The sequence below is a fragment of the Centroberyx gerrardi genome, chromosome 16 (genome assembly GCF_048128805.1).
Source record: "Centroberyx gerrardi isolate f3 chromosome 16, fCenGer3.hap1.cur.20231027, whole genome shotgun sequence".
Lineage (NCBI taxonomy): Eukaryota > Metazoa > Chordata > Actinopteri > Beryciformes > Berycidae > Centroberyx > Centroberyx gerrardi.
Genome location: NC_136012.1, coordinates 21,225,027 through 21,243,510, shown reverse-complemented (window position 1 = coordinate 21,243,510; position 18,484 = coordinate 21,225,027). Strand labels below are relative to the sequence as shown.

At 42.9% G+C, this 18,484-nt stretch overlaps 1 protein-coding gene across 1 annotated transcript in view; it reads left to right on the top strand.

Moving 5' to 3' along the window:
• Positions 1-18,484, top strand: part of slit3 (slit homolog 3 (Drosophila)) — a 268,893-nt gene that overhangs the window by 127,712 nt on the left and 122,697 nt on the right. The gene's annotated exons all lie outside the window — the stretch shown is intronic.

The window sequence follows — 18,484 nt, the reverse complement described above, 5'->3', positions numbered from 1 at the left end:
GCAAAGATATGTTTACTCTTTCTCACTCTCTTTCAATCTCTCTCTCTCTCTCTCTCTCTCTCCCTCTCTCTCTCTCTCTCTCTCTCTCTCTCTCTCTCTCTCTCACACACACACACACACACCCACACACACACTTTAAACGTCCTGTGTTGTATATGACGCATGCCCTAATTCCTAATTCACGCTACCAGGGGAATGTTACTCCCTGTCATCCCTGTTCACATCACCTCCGAAAGTATTGATTGTTTGGTGAAAGCAGGGTGCATGCATGTGCGTGAGTGAGTGTGTGTGTGTGTGTGTGTGTGTGTTTGGTTGGTGTGCGGTGGGTCAGATGTCACCAGGGTGATGACTGGCAGTGGCGTATGATCACTATATTCCTTTTATAAAAAGAATGATAGTTTGCAAGGGCAGTGCATGCACCACTCCTGTCAGAGAAGGGGTGATCCCGTCCCTGGGTGAGGGTGATCTGCAGGTATTGACGGTGACGAGCCGGCTGGGTGTGTGATAGTGATCTGAAGGTATTGATTGTGGAGGGAGGAAACGCAGGGAAGCATCACAGCGCCATCTACTGCTGGAAACCTCTGCTGCTCTCATCTGCCATGCAAGGTGTTGCTTTGACAACAGGCAACAGGCTACCTGCTGTGGGGGAGATGGGCGGGGTTTAACATGTGCTGGTGTGGTGTTTTCTGCCCTATTCTATTCTATTCTATTCTATTCTATTCTGAGGGGTGGTAGTGTCAGTAACCCTTCTGTCAGTCAGTATTCTATTGTATTCCAACAGTAGACATGCTACTGACCAAAATAAATGAGGGATTCTATTCTGTTCTGTTTCTTTCTGTTTCCTTCCCTTTTGTTCTCTACTATTCTGTTTCCTTCAATTCTATTCTATTCTATTCTATTCTATTCCCTTCCATTCCCTTCCCTTCCCTTCCCTCCCTTCTATTCTATTCTATTCTATTCCATTCTAGTGTTCATTCCCCTTCTATTCTATTTCCTTGTGATTTTGGTCCTCTGCATTTTTCTCCCTCTGCTGCGACATTGGTTTGTATTTATTTTCTCTTTTATTCATTCTGACCCTCATTATGGGCCGATATAATATGTGTACTTGAACGTCAGCTTGCCTGCTTCAATAAGGAAAATAAAGAGCTTTATATTTATGCACTAACCGTGCTTTTGACCCTATCTCTTTCCCCGTCTGCTTTGTCTCAGCTGTAACATTTTAACGCTGTAATGGTTATTTGATTGCAGCAGCATGCCTCTGACCTGCATGAGTAAGGGAACGCGGTTAAGATTGCATGTATTGAAACTGTACATTACCTCATAAACAGACGAGCCGCTGCACAGTATCAGTGTAATTTGCTGTAATTGTCTCAGTTACAGTGTAATGTTGCATCTGTGTTTGCTTTTACCGACCTGTGAACCAAACGGCTAAACACAAGACGTTATAGCCTGACATCGTATCTCGCTGCTGCTTAGTATCATTGCCAACATAACGGTCAGCTGTAACCGTCCAACTAATACAGGGTGTGTGTACTTGCATTTATATACTTGTGAGGACCTGGGTGAAAAAGCTTTTGGAGAAGTGAGGTCTTTTTGATGGGTATTCACTTTGAAAGGGGCCATTTAAGAGTTAGAGTTACAATAAGGGCTAGAATTAGGGTAAATGGTTAAGTTTTACACGTTTTAGTTTCAGTTTCTTCAAGGTGAAGGCCTGTTAAGGAATGTAGTCAGTGGAAGGTCTTACGAATGCAGTGACACACCGATACAAGGCTGTGTGTTTTATGTTTTGGACCTTTTAGGTAGTTGTTATGTGTTGATCTTGTATCTTAGATACTGTAATTTAGAGCCGGGGTCCTGTTTACTATCAAGATAATGGAGTTGCCATGTGGCTGTGCTCTGTTTGTGTTGCTCATAGCAGATTGTTGAGGTTTTGGTGCAGTTTTACAGGGTGTCTGGACTTCAAACCCGTGTAGGAGTTTACCACTGTGGCCCGGGGTTCACTTCCCAACTGTGGGTTGTATTTATACACCGAAATGATCACAGACACATGAGTCATAAAAATGATTTAATACAATATGATACGATACAGTACAGTACAATACAATAAAATCTGACAGTCTGACAATCGCTTTCCCTACTGCAGTCACGATGGGCCACACTGCCTGGAAGAATTAAATTAGCTTTGTTTTCACTGGAGAGTTTCAGCATCACACGGCCTAAATGAAGAGACTGGGTCCAAAAAAAGTGACACCTAGTCTTACCTAAGCGTTGACTAGGGCGCATCATTCAAAAAACTAAATTCTGATACTTTTTAAAGGATAGTAGATAACTCAAATTCATGATTGACGGCAACACTCTTGCAGGTCTGGATTCTTTACACTTTAAAAATATCGATTGACTTTTAAAACGGATGTATCGTGTTTTAGAAATGAACTCATAATATGCTGTGTCAGCACCGCACCAAGAAACATTTCTGTTACAACACTGCAACACAAATTGTTGTTCTCTGATACAATATAATATTACTCCCTTGCTCTTAATGTGGCTCTGTGTGTCACACCATCTCTATAAGCCATTTGGAGGGAGTTTTTATCAAAGCACCTTGCAGTACCAGGAGCACATACATTTTCTGGGTGGCCCCAGTGGGAATCAAACCCCCAAATCCTGGCACTGTTGTCGCTATACAGGCCGCTCGACTGCTCACTGTGAGAAACCAACAGTCGACTTTGACTTTCTCCACACCGTTGTATCTCTTTGGAGTGGTTCTAATGTGGTTGTCAGCCATTTTGCTGAGGTAAAGACATAAAGTTGTGAAATTAGCCCGGCCTTGTAAAGACTAATGTAGTTTTATCCTGCAAAACATTAACAGTCTGGGGCTGTTTGTGCGTTGTTGCGCATACTTCATGTATGGCCATTGTGTGTGTATGTCCTTTGTATGAGGGATTTTTGTCCGTCCGTGTGTGTGTGAGTGAGAGAGAGAGAGAGAGAGAGAGAAAGAGTGAGTATGTGCATTTCGTACACCATGTGATAGCAATATGTGCTGATTGTGCTCTCCTGGGTCCTGCCCTCCCAATGCCTCTACCCCAGGTTATTTCTCTAACACACACACACACACACACACACCACATCGCATCTGCTCTCACCTCCCACCCTTCCAAATTGCCCTTGACCTTTATGGAGGGTCTTTGTCTCTCCCCTTTCCTCCTTTGTCTCCTCTTTTCTTTCCTTCCCTTTCTCCCTTCTCCTTCTCCTCTGCAACTTACTCTTCCCTCTTTCCTTCTCCTACTTTTCCCATTCTTTTCCATAGTCTTGTTTCCTACCTCTATTTCTCCTTATCTCCTTCAGTCTTCTCGCTCCTTCCCCTTCTTACTTTTCCTTCCTTCTTCCCTCTCCCTTCCTTCCTCCTCCCTCTCTTCTTCTCCGTCCCTCATGCCCTCCATCCTGTCCTCTGCATTCATCCTTTCCCTTCTTCATCTTCTTTCCCCTCCTACTCCTCCCCTACTCTCTCCCTCCATCACCCCACTCCACCCCCCCTACCCCCCTCTCCATTAGCAGATTAGATTTAGTCCCATAATGCCGCTGGGCACCGTGATTTTACCGGCTCTCATTACCCCTAAATCATCTTTTCCTTCTCTCTCTCTCTCTCTCTCTCTCTCTCTCTCATATCCCCCCCCCCCCCCCCCCCAACTCTCATATGCACACACACACACACACACACACACCATATGCCATATGCCAAGGCCTGCGCTCCGCACCGTAACACCCCTGAATTAGCGGCAGAGCCGGTGATTTGTGATGCGGTGTGATTGGGTGGGAGGGGAGAATTTGGTTCAATTTCTGTCTGTCCGCATCCATTCTTTATTCCTCCCCATATATTCCCCCAGGGGATGAATGATTTTCATATCACAACGTTCGAACGTTTACTCGCATGCCGTTATACGAGGCAGTTTGGAGCAGAATTTTCCGGAATGATGTGGAAGGTAGGGAAGATATAATGCAATTTTTGAAGGACAGATCTGTTTTTTTTTTCCTGTCATGTAACTGATTGGAGACAGAGAGAGAGAGAGAGAGACAGAGATGAATGTGCGAGAGGGAAATGGATAGACAGGCAGAGACGGAGGAAAACAAAGAGCGAATTACTATATTTATGTATGCGTGTGAGCGAGCGGCCGTTAGTTTTGAGTGTTCATCATTCTCGTTGTGTCAGCGTCTTATCGTTTATTATGGCAGCGGGTGAGTTAGCTGTACTTTTACCCTCTGTGACAAAACTGCTGATCGCCGCGTCCATTTTAATCATGCCACGACGGCTTCAAACGCACTGACAACATCCATCTACACGCTGTGCTGAATGTACGATCAGTTGAACACCATCGTGTGGCAAGGCAGTACACAGCCTATTAGCATTTGAGGCGTCTTGGCCCAAAATGAGATATCCACCATTTAAAAAACAGGACGACTACTGGTACGAAAGGATTGATAGCATAGAAAGAAAACAAACTGTGCTGCTTTTTAAAGTGTATTAAGTCCTTCAATGACAAAATGATAACACTTTTATAGACCAGATCCTCTTCATTTTATAGAGTTTGAATGTTAACTTCAGATTTTGCAGTGATTTAGAAATGATATAATGTCATATCATGGAAATTAATCTCATTCATATCATATTTTCAGTGTCCTGCAGTGTCAAGAAAGTCAACTATTCAGGAATTGACAAGAACATTTTTCCTCACTGAGGCCTATGCAGTTTTGATTCTTCACTATCACATAATCAATAGTTTGGCTTGGTCTCAATGTTGTGAAATATTATCTATACATGGGAAATGATGGCAGCTGTTAATTAGAGATTAAATTAATTAAAACTTAAATATTGACTGTAGCAGTACAATGCAGCCTCACATTTCTTCACATTTGTTAAACGTTCCCCCCTTCTAAACTTTATTTACCCGTAACTCTCCTGATCACAAAGTCCGTTTTGTTTTCTGCTCTTTTGTAGGTTGCCCTTTCTCAATTGTGACCAGATGTTTAGCTCAATTAGCTATTTTTTTTTTCAGTTTTTAACCCTGATTTGACCAGGCAAATGAATCCGTTTCCTGCACCTGTCCTGTCTTTTCAAACCGCAGTGAAAGCCTGCTGGAGAGGAACAATGGAGCTGAGTCTGGATCCACTCAATCTAATCTCTCAGCCTTAATGGGCACTGCTGCTTTTCTGACACACCCTGTAACACACACACACACACACACACACACACACACACACACACACACACACACACACAGAGGAACATGTGTATGCACATACATGGGAGAGCAGATATAGTTGTAGGCATGCGAGCATATATGAGTAAACACACACAAACAAACAAACACACAAGGGTACCTTTGCAGATGGAGACACACACACACACACAAGGACATGGATACAATTGAAGGCACACACACACACACACACACACACACACACACCCAGTCCCCTCTCTTCCAGTTAGCCCTGACATTAGCCACTCGCTGTTTCTAACTGGATCATGGGGCTTACTAAAGAGATTAGGGCCTGGAGACAGCATAGCAACCACACACACACACACACACACACACACACACGCAACCACACACACACACACACATACATTCACAAAATTGCTTTCCTTCTCCCTCGCTGTCTCTCTTATCCCTTTCTCTGTCTCCATCTTCTGTTTCTGTCTCTCTCTCTCTCTCTCTCTCTCTCTCTCTCTCTCTCTCTCTCTCTCCCTCCCTCCCTCTCTCTCTCTCTCTCCCTCAACCAGACAGGCCCTCAGGCTAAGAAGACAGCAGCCAGTAGCCATTGTAGAAGACAGTCTGTCAGAGAAATTAGCCTACTGCTGCATGGGAAGGGAGGATGACAGTCTGCTCTGTTAGCCATCACAATCACTTTATTTCACCAAGTACACTCGTTCAGATACAGCCATTGTAAAAGCCCCTTTTTTACTGTGTCTCTTTCTGCACTGCTGCTGCATTGTGTTACCAAACACCACATAAGAGGAGTGTTGGGAAAATTCAAATTTGAAATGCTTTTCAGACGTCAGAAGGCACTGACAAGGGTTTGGCAGCCAGCTATTTGAGAAACATGAGTTTTATGTTACAATATACAGATTTTGAACTGCTGTAAAAGTATGCAGGATGTGATACCATGGCTGCCACTGCAGGGCAAGATCAATGCATGATATACTGAACTGTAGTAATACTGTAGTATTATTAATAACTGTACAGTACCTCCAAACCTTCACCTTGTCAGGAATCAAGAAAAACTATTTTCAGATTGACTCCTATGCATTGTTATATTACACAATGGGATTTGAATGGGACCTAAGTGAGTCATGAAACTTGCTCAGTACACAAAGGACCATGTCAGCTTTCAGATATTGCAAAGGATTAACACAACAAGGATGAACACATTATCTCCATATATTCATAGTATTGAATTGCCTAACATAGTCAAAGCAATACTAATGCATAGATGCAGGATGGGAGACCTGCACCACAACTACCGCTCTAGCACTAATTCAGGTTAGACGCAAGATAAGGAAATACAGTGACTACCAATACAGTGGTAGTCACTTTTAATGCTAATTCAGGATATATGCAAAATAAGGAACTACTCTGACTACCACTATGTACCTCCAAAATGTCACATTGTCAGGAATCAAGAAAAATAGTTTTCAGATTGGCTCCCATTCATTTTAGTATTACACAATGAGATTTAAATGGTGCCTAAATTCAGTAAGTCATGAAACTTAGTGCAGGAAGAGCCATGTCTATAGGCAATTCTGTGGTATTCCATAGTATAGAATTGCCTAACATAGTCAGAGCAATACTAATACATGATAGATGCAGGATGGCAGGCTTCTACTAATTATACCTCCAAAAAACTAATTTTGTCAGGAATTAAGAAAGCCAATTTTCAGCTTGACTTCCATATATTTTCATATTACACAATGGGATTTGAGAGCAAAGTGAGTCATGAAATTTACCCGGCGCTACATTGGACCAAGTCAGCTTTGAGGTATTACAAAGAAACACATTAATTCCAGGACATTCAAGGCATCCTGTCATTGTCACACACCAAGCCTTCGCTCTTTCATGTCTCGCTGGGTTTCGAGCTCATGTTTCCCCACGTCCTTCGGTCTTGCCCTCGCTCGTATTCTTCGCACAGCATCATGAGGGCGATGCAGGTATTTTGCCATATACAACAGGCAACAAAGGCTTTCTCTGTTTCTTTCTCTCGCTCGCTCTCTTTCATGCACACGCTGTCTCATTTTCTCCAACGCACATCCTCTCTCTGCTTCTCACTACTATACGCTTACACAAAAAAACACACACATGCACACTCTCTCTTCCTTTCAGCCTCTCTCTCTCTCTCTCTCTATCTCTCAATCTCTTTGTTTCCTCTGGCGATCTCCCTCTCTCTCTCTAACCCCAGTACCATTGAGACACCTGTTCTGTTCTGTTTCTGTGGTTGAAGTTAATTGGCCCACCGGCAAAATGGCCTTCAGTAACCTTGGCAACGCTGACCTGCTGAGAGACGGATCAGAACTCCTGGAGACCCCCTACACACACACACACACACACACACACACACACTCAAAAACAGACTCGCATACATACACTCAAAAATGCCCACATGCTTGTAGCGAACATACACAGACACACACCCAACATACACACATACTGCATGTTCGTTGGCATGCACAGACACATGTTCATACATATACTCTCTGATACACACACACACACACACCCACACACACATCCAGCAGTCCCCTCCTCCTGTCCAATCTGCTAATTTGCAGTGTATTATTTATGGGTGCTGAGGTGCTCCCCAGATGCTTATAAAGACAAAACGCCACAGTCAGCTCTTTTATCCACTCCCCTCCCTCCATACCTCCATCAACCCCCTCCCTCACTCTTTTCTCCCTCTTTCACTCCCTTCATTGCCTCCTTCCATCCTTTCCTCCCTCCTTACCCTCCATATCTCCATCCGTTGTCCTTCTTTCACCCGTCTCCCTCCATTTTTCCCTTCATCACCTGCCTCCCTCATTCCTTCTCATTACCACACCTCCCCTCCTGTCACACCCTCCCTCTTTTCTTGTCTTCTCCCCTTTTTTTGTCCTCCTCCTTTCCTTCTCACGGTCTCTCCGACAATCCTTCTTCCTCAGCCGTTTTACAACAGCTCCATCCCCCTCTTTCCATGGCGCTGATTTGGGTTTAGCCATTGAGTGAAGAGTCAAATGAGGTTTGTTGGTTCATCCTCATTCTAATGTCAGGCCTACAGCGCAGGACCAGTCTCCTAACCCCTACAATAGGTTCAACCATTTATTAAAGCGGTCCGCCATTTACTATGAAGGGGTGAGGGCCAAGCCATTTACTAAATGCTTTGAGGGGTTTAATCATTTATCCTTCAAGAGGATTTATTCCTGGTTTATTCTCGGCTTCAATGCGGCTCTCAGTGCTCTTGTCTGGTGATGGGTAAATCTTTTTAGCTGAGTTTTGTTTAACATTGTCTTGGGCTATTTGCTTCATTTGCTTGTTTTATTCTCAAAATGTCTTAATCAAGTTAGTTTTACTGTAACTAGTTTGCTATAATGGGCTCAGGACACTCTATCAAATTATAAGTTATGACAACTGTCTTTGGGCTAAGGGATAACCTTCTTCTCAAATGGCCTGTTGGTTTAACAGTTTAGAAAGTATAAATCAGACAAGGAGCTTTGAGCATACTGAAAATGAGAATCTCTGGGCTAAATCTCACTTCGCTAAATCTCATGCTTCCAATGTGTTTCTCTCCGAGGATCGTTCATTTCAACCAGGAGAATCCATTACTGCTGCAGCATTCTGATGCAGATGTGTTGGAATTACTCTACTTAGGCATTGATTATGCATGCATAAACCAAATCAAATGTTAATTTACCCAGCTTATTGCTAGCACTGTGATGCTTCTATGATGAAAACATTTCATCTGTGAATCAAAGAGCAATTACATTTTATTTTAAAATAATCAGTAATAAATCATAAGCAATAACCACACCTGATCAGATTAATCTCTGTATATTTGAGCCACAGCACCCTTGTATAGAAATATGTATAGTTTCAGTGTATATACTGTATATATGTATAGATCAGTGCAATTCGAGTTTAAAAACCATTAGTAACATGATGAATCAACCAGTTACTCATGTTATCCATTTTGGCTGACAGGTTCAACAGCTTTCTGCAGGTAAGGCAGGACTATTTAATAGTTTTACCATGGGATCCATTTACTAAAGATGATCAATTTAGGCTACAGTATGGTTTTGGACGACCCCCTGTAGGCCAAGGCTCCACCGTTCACTATTAGTAATGGATTCAACCATTTACTGCAGATGATATATTGAGATCAACCATCTGCTGTAGGGCAAGACACAAACATTCACCGTTAATTATATGGTTTATTCATCTGGTAGACTTATTAGAAGAGGAAGTGGTTGGAAGTGTACAATGAGTCCCTTGATGTCATAGACTTTTTAAGTAGCCTATGATTTAACAAATAAACAAGTTTTTTTTCCTTTTCCAAAATGAGATCTTGTTAGTGTCATCTGAAAATCTCCTAACTCCAGTTATGATGATTTTCATGTTTTAACTGCAACTGAAGGATTACATGTTCCTCTGTGGGTCGAGAAAATTCTGTGACCCCTTTGGCTCATGAAACCCTTTTAAAACCCCATTGGATAAACTCAGCAATGCATTGTGGTCAATCTGAAAACAAGGCCGTATTTCTTATTTTTCCTGAGATACAAGGTTTTCACCCAGCAGCAGCACTATCCTCCACTTGCTTCCAACTTTCACAAAATGGCTGCTGGCGCATCAGTAACATTATAGAATACTATTAAAATGAATAGTTATCTTGAAAATGTGCTTATATTAACATACATAATATTTTTGAGAACGCAGTCATCAGAGATTTGATTGAATTATGAATTTTAGATAGCCCTTTTTCCCAAATGCATAAATAACATTTTGAATGAAACACTTTGATTTGATGTATTCTCATAAAATACATGGCTCTCCTTACTGGTAAAAGTCCTAAGTCTGCTTATAACCAGGCCTAGGTTTATAGGCCTTGGTGTAATTGATAGACAGACAGCGATCTTATCGCAGTTTGGTTAAGATTGTTATGAGTGTGTATCACACTTTGGCATTGCCTCCAGCTTTGAAACATTCATTAAGATAATCCTAATCAACTAGAAAGACAAAGAAAACTCCCTCGTCTGTCTGTCTCCAATCTATCTATCCGTCCATCCCTCCATCAATCGCTTTATCCTCTCTTTCCATCTATCCCTCTATCCATCTTTCTCCCCTCCCCGTTAATCTGTCCTCCCCTCCCTCCATCCATCTCTCCTCTCTCTGTCCGTTCTAATGCGGTCTCTTGATCCTTCGCCACTGAAGTTTTATTAGCTCCATAAATGTCCCTAAGAGCCTGCAATATCGCTTAGCTAAAGCACTAGAAGAAAAGGAAGAACTAACAAGAAAAAAAAAGGGGGGAAGAGAGACAGAGTAGTAATATCGCTTAGTCCCGCGGACGACAATTCAAATAAGAAAATGTATTAAAACAAAATGGCGTCAGGGACATAAAAGTGAATTAGCCAATAACAAATGACCATGTGTGCGCCCCACTGCCTTAACCTCTCCAACTATTTTTTTTTTCCCCGATAGTAACTCATCTAAATTTGTTGGACGTCTTTCGGGCGCGGGGCCAGAAAAGCTTTTATATCCATAAAGGCCTATGGATCACAGAGAATCGCATTAAGCTGTCCAATTTAATTACAGTATCGACAAAACATAATAGATACTTACAGCCTTACGGAGAGCGATGGGTAGAGGGGGGAAAGAGCAGGGGAGAGGGGGAGAGGGGGAGAAACGGAAAGCGCAGACGATTTCCATTTATAATGCTGATGCAGTGTGTGTATCAAAGGAGGCGTTTGAGGAATGTGTCCATGTGTGTGTGTGTGTGTGTATCTGTGTGTGTGTGTGTGTGTCTGCGCATGTGTGTCTGTGTCTCTAACGAAGGACTTGCAAGGGCCCATGGGAGCTTTTCAGAACGCTTAGTTTGATTTAGAAGCTACAGCTCCCCAATGGCTGCTTCACTCTGATTCAGAGTAGCATACATACACACACACAAACACACAAACACACACACACACACACGCGGACATACAACACTCTCTCACACATACACACCTCTATATGCATACGGTAGCACACACTCACACAATGTCACTCCATAGAGACACACACCCATCCACAGCCACGCCGATAAAACTCCACTCCACACACACACACACACACACACACCCTCCACACACTTACTTAGATCAGTGTAATGGAGCGAGTGAGCAGAGTGGCTGTCCCAGTCCGTCCCGTCCCAGCCAGCCCGGCCTGTCAGCCTCCCGTCCACCATGATCAATAGAGGGGGGGAATATTTTTATTCATAAAGCACCCACTTAATTAAATCACAGGGAGTGGAGTGGAGGGGGGTTGGGGTGTGGGGAGGGTGGGGGGTGGGGGGGGGGTGGATGGGGGAGGAGGGATTGGGCGGGGGTTACGAGACGAAGCAAGGGCACCGAGTCAAAAGACTGATGAAGAATTACAAAGACCAGAGAGAGAGAGGCAAAAAGAGAGACAGAGAGAAATAGAAGGAAGACCGTTCTATCTGCCCTTCATTACACCTGCACACCGGGAGACACAGGACATATTTCAAGGTAATACATGTATGATGGAAAAGTACTTTGATTCATCGTTGCAGCAACATTTTCCCATTGATATTGCCTAAAAATGCCCTAAAAGCTTTTAAGGCAATTTACGCAACCTGATTAAAGTCAGTCTGAATCACACAGGTGGGCTGCTGGGATGAAATGTATAACCAAAAAATAATGTTAAAAAGAAACCAACAAGGACTTGCACACTGATAAAAAAGTTAAACATGTATATAAAATTAAAATTACCAATTACAACAAAACAATAGTTACTACCATAATTACAAGAAAATTAATAATGTGACATATAGAGTATTTCAAACTGCGAAAGAACAATTAATTAAAATCATGTTACATTGAATACAACACAGAACTCTAAACTAAAAGCCCAGTTCATGAATTTGAAAATATACCAGATGGATACAGTGGCAGGAGTTTGGATAACTGACTGAATAGTAGTGTGATGGTAAAGGATGTGCAGACTAAAAAAATGCAGGAATGTTCCGAAGTGAGAAGACAAAGCCAATGAAAAATTGTGCCAATGGAAAAATACTGTTAACCATAAAAGTTGTCAGAAATGACCAGCTATATGTTCTCAAACGGCTGCCCTTCTGTCTGCAATGTACAGACAACATTTTGAGACAATTTGCCATCAGTAAGAATTGCTCCAGCAGAGCCGCTCTGTGGCCAACAGCAGAAGACTGTGGTCGCACTGGGCAGCTCCCAGTGTCGAAACACATGGAACTAGATGAGTGTGTAGCGGGACATTGCCAAAAAAACAGCGTACATGCTCAGTAAATCATCCCAGGATAAATAAAGGTTAAAAAAATAAGTTGCAGTAGGTTCTCAGTCAACTTGCCTGATAAAATAATGGTTAAAATATCATATACAAAGGCTGAGTTTGAGTTATTTCCAGTCAGACGCCAAGCCAGACCTCCCTGTCTGCTGTTGCAATGTGATAATATATATCCATATTCGGAAGATCATATGAATGCATGCCTAAACTCACTGTGTGGTTACCAGCTGGCAAACCGGCACAAGGCAGGCCTGTATCAATTTAGTGTCGCATTCATGTATTCTATTTACTTGAAATGTGAGAAAAAACATTATTTTCAACAGGAATCTTCAACACTAAAAGCAATTACACTCAGCTGTTGTTACATATATATATATATACAGTATATGAATTGAAGAAGAGTTATTCTGGTTTTTAGCACAACTGGAACTCACTGTAAAGAATCCTGAACATCAAAACCTTCCTGTGTATAGATATCAGGTTATTAACACTCGAAGGCAATACTTAACAGTAACTTAAAATGGCATAAAGCACCCTTAAACAGTTCTAAAGGTTACAGATACCACAGGACACAGAATTGTTTCTACAGGCGGTAAGCAGTGTAATACCTGCTGCATGACTTTGGTCTTACCCTACAGTCGACTGGCTTAAAAAACAAGGGGAATATGAGCTAGCCAGCAGTCGATATTTATTACTCTCTTTATGGAACAATATTAAATGCAGTTACAGCCCCCAAGGGAGTGAAAAAGAGACAGACAGAGAGAAAGTGAGATAGAGCAAGGGATGGAAAAAAGAAAGTGAGAGGAGAGGAAGAGAGACAGAGGCAGAGGGGGAAAGTGAGAGGCATGAGCTAACCATTGAAGGTCTCTCAGGTTTCAAAAAAGAAATTGCGCCCTTCTTTCCTCCTGCTCGCTCCTTTTCTTCCTCTCTCTTTATTTTCCTCGCATGTCTCTCCTCTCCCTTTTTCATCTCTCCCCTGGAGCCCAGCCAAGGGTCATCTCTCTCTTTTCTTTTTCTTCAGTCACTCTTCTTTTAATAAAAGACACACACACACACACACACACACACACACACACACACAAACAGAAGCACTCGTACTCAGAGCACACACACCAGAAACACACAAACACATACTATACAATTTTGCTCATCCACTCTCACGCACACACACTGTCTCTTTCACATACACACACCTTCTCCCTTGCTCTCGCGCACGCTAACACACACACACACACACACACACCACACACACACACACACCTTTGCCACCCCCCTTGTCATCTCTGTCTAACTGAGACCTCCTGTGATGCCATCTGACACAGAGCCATGTGAAATCAAACAGGCCTGTTTCCATTCGTCTGTTCGCAGGTCAGTGGTTCAGGGCGGAGCGGCCCCGGCTCATATCTGGACGAGCCTAAGGGCGGATCCGTCTAATATCTGGTGTCTACTGTTACACAACCAAGGGTCGGGTTAGATACCCCGCGAGAAAAATCATTTGGTGCATGTGTGTGCGAAAGCGAAAAGAGAAAAAGTGTGTATGTGTGTGTTTTTCTCTGTCTTTGTGTGCATGTGTCTCTGTCTTTACATGTATCTGAATGTGTGTGTGTGTGTGTGTGTGTGTGTGTGTGTGTCTCGGTCTGTACATTACATCGCTGTGGCTGTATCTGCTCGTGCACATGCATTTGTATGTGATTAAATGTGTGTGTGTGTGTGTCTGTGTGTGTGTGTGTGTGTTTGCCTCTCTCAGAGTTTATGTGTGTATGCATGTGTGTACAGTATCTGTGTATGTGTGTGTGTATGTGTGTTAAGGGTTAACTCCAGTATCTGAGGCGGCAGAATGGAGCCTGGCTAGTGTTGTGTGTGCGTTGTATGTGTGTGTGTGTGTGCGTGTGTGTGTGTGTGTGTGTTAAAGGGTTAACAGTAATATCCGAAGCGACAGAGGGTGACCTGGCTAGTGTTATTATTCTCCTCACATGAATAATGGAACTTAATATGGAGGAGGTGATAGCTGGGAGCGCACATACATAACACAGACACACACACACACACACGCACACACACACACACTCACTCACACGCACCAACCCGACCACCACCACCAGCCCTACCCCCACCCAAGGAGTATCTTTCTGTCATCCTCCATCCCTCCAGACTTCTAGGGGCCACAGAGAGTCACCATGCCCAGAGAGGAGAGGCCTTGGCTGGGGAAACTCTAACCGAGGGTGGGGGGTCCTTGTGGTGGGACGGGAAGGTCTGGAACACATTTGGTCAAAATGCAATCAATTATACAGTATTTAGGAAGCTACGACAAACATGGAATGGATAATAGAGGACCTACTTTTTCTTCTTCTTCTTCCTCTTCTTGGCCCCACAGTTACTGAAGTTTTGCGTTGTTGTTTGCCTTGTCATCGTCTAGACTCGGAGATCTTCCACCTCCCCTCCTCAAAAGATATGCTGTTGTTTTTATCATTTAAAATATCTCTATAATTTAGAGAATTTGTCATCCTAATAGAACTGATGTATAATTCAAATAGCAATCCATCTCTCTAATAGAATTTTTAGGAGATTAATTGCCCCCTCCCTCCAACGCTGTGGCAATAGAGGAGGACCAAAAAGGCAAAATCCAATAATTGAAATGTGGGAGCAGATTGCTAGACACTGGTGCACAAACTGTCCCACTCTTCAAATGAGTTCTGTCTGTGTGTGTGTGTGTGTGTGTGTGTGTGTGTGGTTAGTCTATCAGTGAGTGTCCTTTTCAGGGATCACAGGCCAATCTCCTGTTGGTGATAGCCTTCCTTCTGTTCAAAGGTTGACGGGCGTGACTCACAGAGAGATGAGAGAGGGACGACTGGTCGGGTAAAGACATACCGCAGTCTTAGATGTTAAGGGGAGGAGTGTGTTAAGACATTCACAATATAATATCGTAAAGTATACATCTTAATACATGAATGTAGAACTTTGAATGTCCAGTACATATTAAGGACAATCTTAAAGCTGCACAGCTTGAATATTGAGGACTTCAGTACCAAGAAATCATGTATCGTGATGTCGGTAAACTGCGTACTTTTTGAACCTAAATGGCGTCCTTTTAGCGGCTGGTGGGGGAGGTTCAGCCATCGTTGGTGAGTCCAGATTTTTATGGACCGTTTCGAACACAGTTTTTTTGTTTTGCTCTTTAATTCATCACTTCTTGTGCGAAGATTTCCCGCCACTGCCGATACCTGACACCAGAATTTAATTTGGACAATTACAGCGAATCTGCGGTGTGTCATTTAGGGGCGATGGGACGCTCGGGCGTATTTTTACATAAAAATCCTGCCTAGTGCAGCTTTAAAAGATTAGCGCCAACATATTTATCAAGTCAGTACATCCCTTACCTAATTGTAAACACATTTTGGGAATCCATGTTGCACAACGAAAGCATCATGTCCTATTTTGCTCATTAAAATCACGTCTTTCATTTTTCTAGTTGCCAATAAAACACTAACGATACCTCCAGCTGCTGCAAACGCCTCCAACTTTTGTTTACACCTCCCAAATTGTCGCCCAAACAGTGAGACTGCTGGATGCAGTTTGGGCATGCAAGCCGTTTCCCCAACCCTAAAATCAATTGCACAACATTTTTGACTGCGTAGTGAAAACTTGCGAGACGGACAACCAGTAACCACCCGTATGATGAAAACTTCATTCAAAGCCTTCTGACATATGAGTTTTATTATGGCGGCCTAAATTGTGGACTGCCGGAGCTGGTGTCAGTCAGTCAGCTGGAGTCATAAAGGCCGACAGAGAGACACAGAGTCTCATAATGGCTTTTATTTGACTTGGAAGGCTTTCCTTCTGTTAGAAGAAATAACAAATAAATATCATTGCGGGTAAACAAAACAATAAAAGATTTATTAGCCGTGGAACTCCTCTGAAATAAGGCTTTTTTATGTTTTTTTATTCTGTATCTCGTTCTCCCGCTCTCTTTCTCCCTTTTTCATAATCGTTCTCCCTCTCTTTCTTTCTCTTTCGTCAGCCCGCAGAGGGTGGTTTAAAAGAGATGCAAATGATAGAGATAAACAAGATAGATTCGTGGATATAGCTAGATGGAGCGGTAGATGGATAAAGAGAATGATAGGCAGATGATAGAGAGCGATAGAGAGGGAGAGTGTGAGATAGAGAGCAAGAGAGATAACGGCTGTGCTTTCTATCTGTTTCCCATTTACTCCGTCAACGTCAGCATGAGAGCAACAAAGGGGGGGAAAAAAGAAAAACTCCTCGCAGAAAAATCCCTTCCGTACCCAAAATGTGTCAAAACCTTCTAAACAAGAAGTGTAAACATGAGGAATATTTTCCGGCTGTGCTGCACATTAAAATATCATAATACCATTCCTGTCTGTCAAATGTTTGCCTTCTCTGTGTTCCTTCGTTACCGCAAGCGCTGAGTGAAATTGCACATAAAAGCACATATTTTCTTTGCCTAAAGAGTACACAACGCCAGGCACATACTTTTCCCATCAAGGCCGGGGAGAGAAAACGGAGGAACGCTCATCTCTTGTCAAACAAAAGGAATGAGCCAGAAAACACAAGGCTGAAGGGAAACGTCCAAAACGATGAAACGTCGTTAGTTTGAGGAAATGAGTTTTCTGTTTTCAGAGCACGGCTCGCCAATTAACATTCACAGCACTAATAAAACTTGATTGGCTCTGGAATAACGCACAACCAATTTTCCTCCTGTGTATTTGTATGTGTGTGTGTGTGTGAGTGTACATGTATGTGTGGGTGTATGTATGTGTGATTGTGTGCGTGTGTGTATATGCGCATGTATTTCAGTGTATGTGTGTGTGTGTGTGTGTGTGTGTGTGTGTGTGTGTGTACGTGTGTGATTATCTGCGGGTGTTAGTGTGTTGTGTGAGAATTGGCCAATAAGAGGCAGCGTTTCTTGACTGCGTGAGAGGAAAATGTTATGAATATGTTTGGAGCATAATTATCTTTCTCCATAGAGAGGCTGGCTGATTTCCATGCATTGTATGTGTGAGTGTGTGTGTGCATGCGTGTGTGTGTGTGTGTGTGTGTGTCAAGGTCAAACAGGTCAGTCCAAGTGGAGGTCTATCGTTGTTTCCTATTTTATAGCCTGTGTGTGTGTGTGCTTATCTAATATGCTTGTGTGTTCCGTGTTTTTGTGTGTTGCTGTTGATTGGTTGTGTGTGTGTGTGTGTGTGTGTGTGTGTGTGTGTGTGTGTGTGTGTGTGTGAAGCAGGCCTGACTGGCAGGCACACAGGGTGATTAGCTTGTCTGATATTTCATACCTCTCTCTCCCTCTCTCTCTCTCTCTCTCTCTCTCTAATTACATTGTGCTCTCTGAACCCAGTTTGCCTGCCAGGCCTTCTCCCCAACAAACAACACTAATAGAGTTAAGGCCAGGCCGTTGTGACATGTCAAAAATCATTTGGCTCATATAGGTATTCATTACGGAGGGGGGAAAAAAACATACTTGGCAGGACCGTTATATGTGCTGCCATGTTCTGTGTGTGTTGCTGTATGTGTGTGTGTGTGTGTGAGAGAGAGAGAGAGAGAGAAAGCGGGAAAGAATCATTAAGAGAAAATTTGAGTAAATGTGTGTTGTTTGGTGGTATGAGTGTGTGTGTCTGTGTGTGTGTCTGTGTGTTTATGCTTGAGTGATTGTGCTGTAAGTGTGTATACTGTGTGTGTGTGTGTGGTGAAGGGGAGTTGTGTGTGTGTCCATGTTCGTATGCCTGTAAGCGTACTTGTTGCGCTTACTGTGTGTGCTTGTGTGTGTGTGTGTGTGTGTGTTCTCATGTTACTCAGAGTGGATGTGATTGCTTCATTTTTCCACCGGAGTAATGCAGCGCTGTTGGAGGGCTCAAGTACAAAAAAAAAAAAGATTAAGATATGTTTTACATTAAAAACATGCGACACGCTTACAC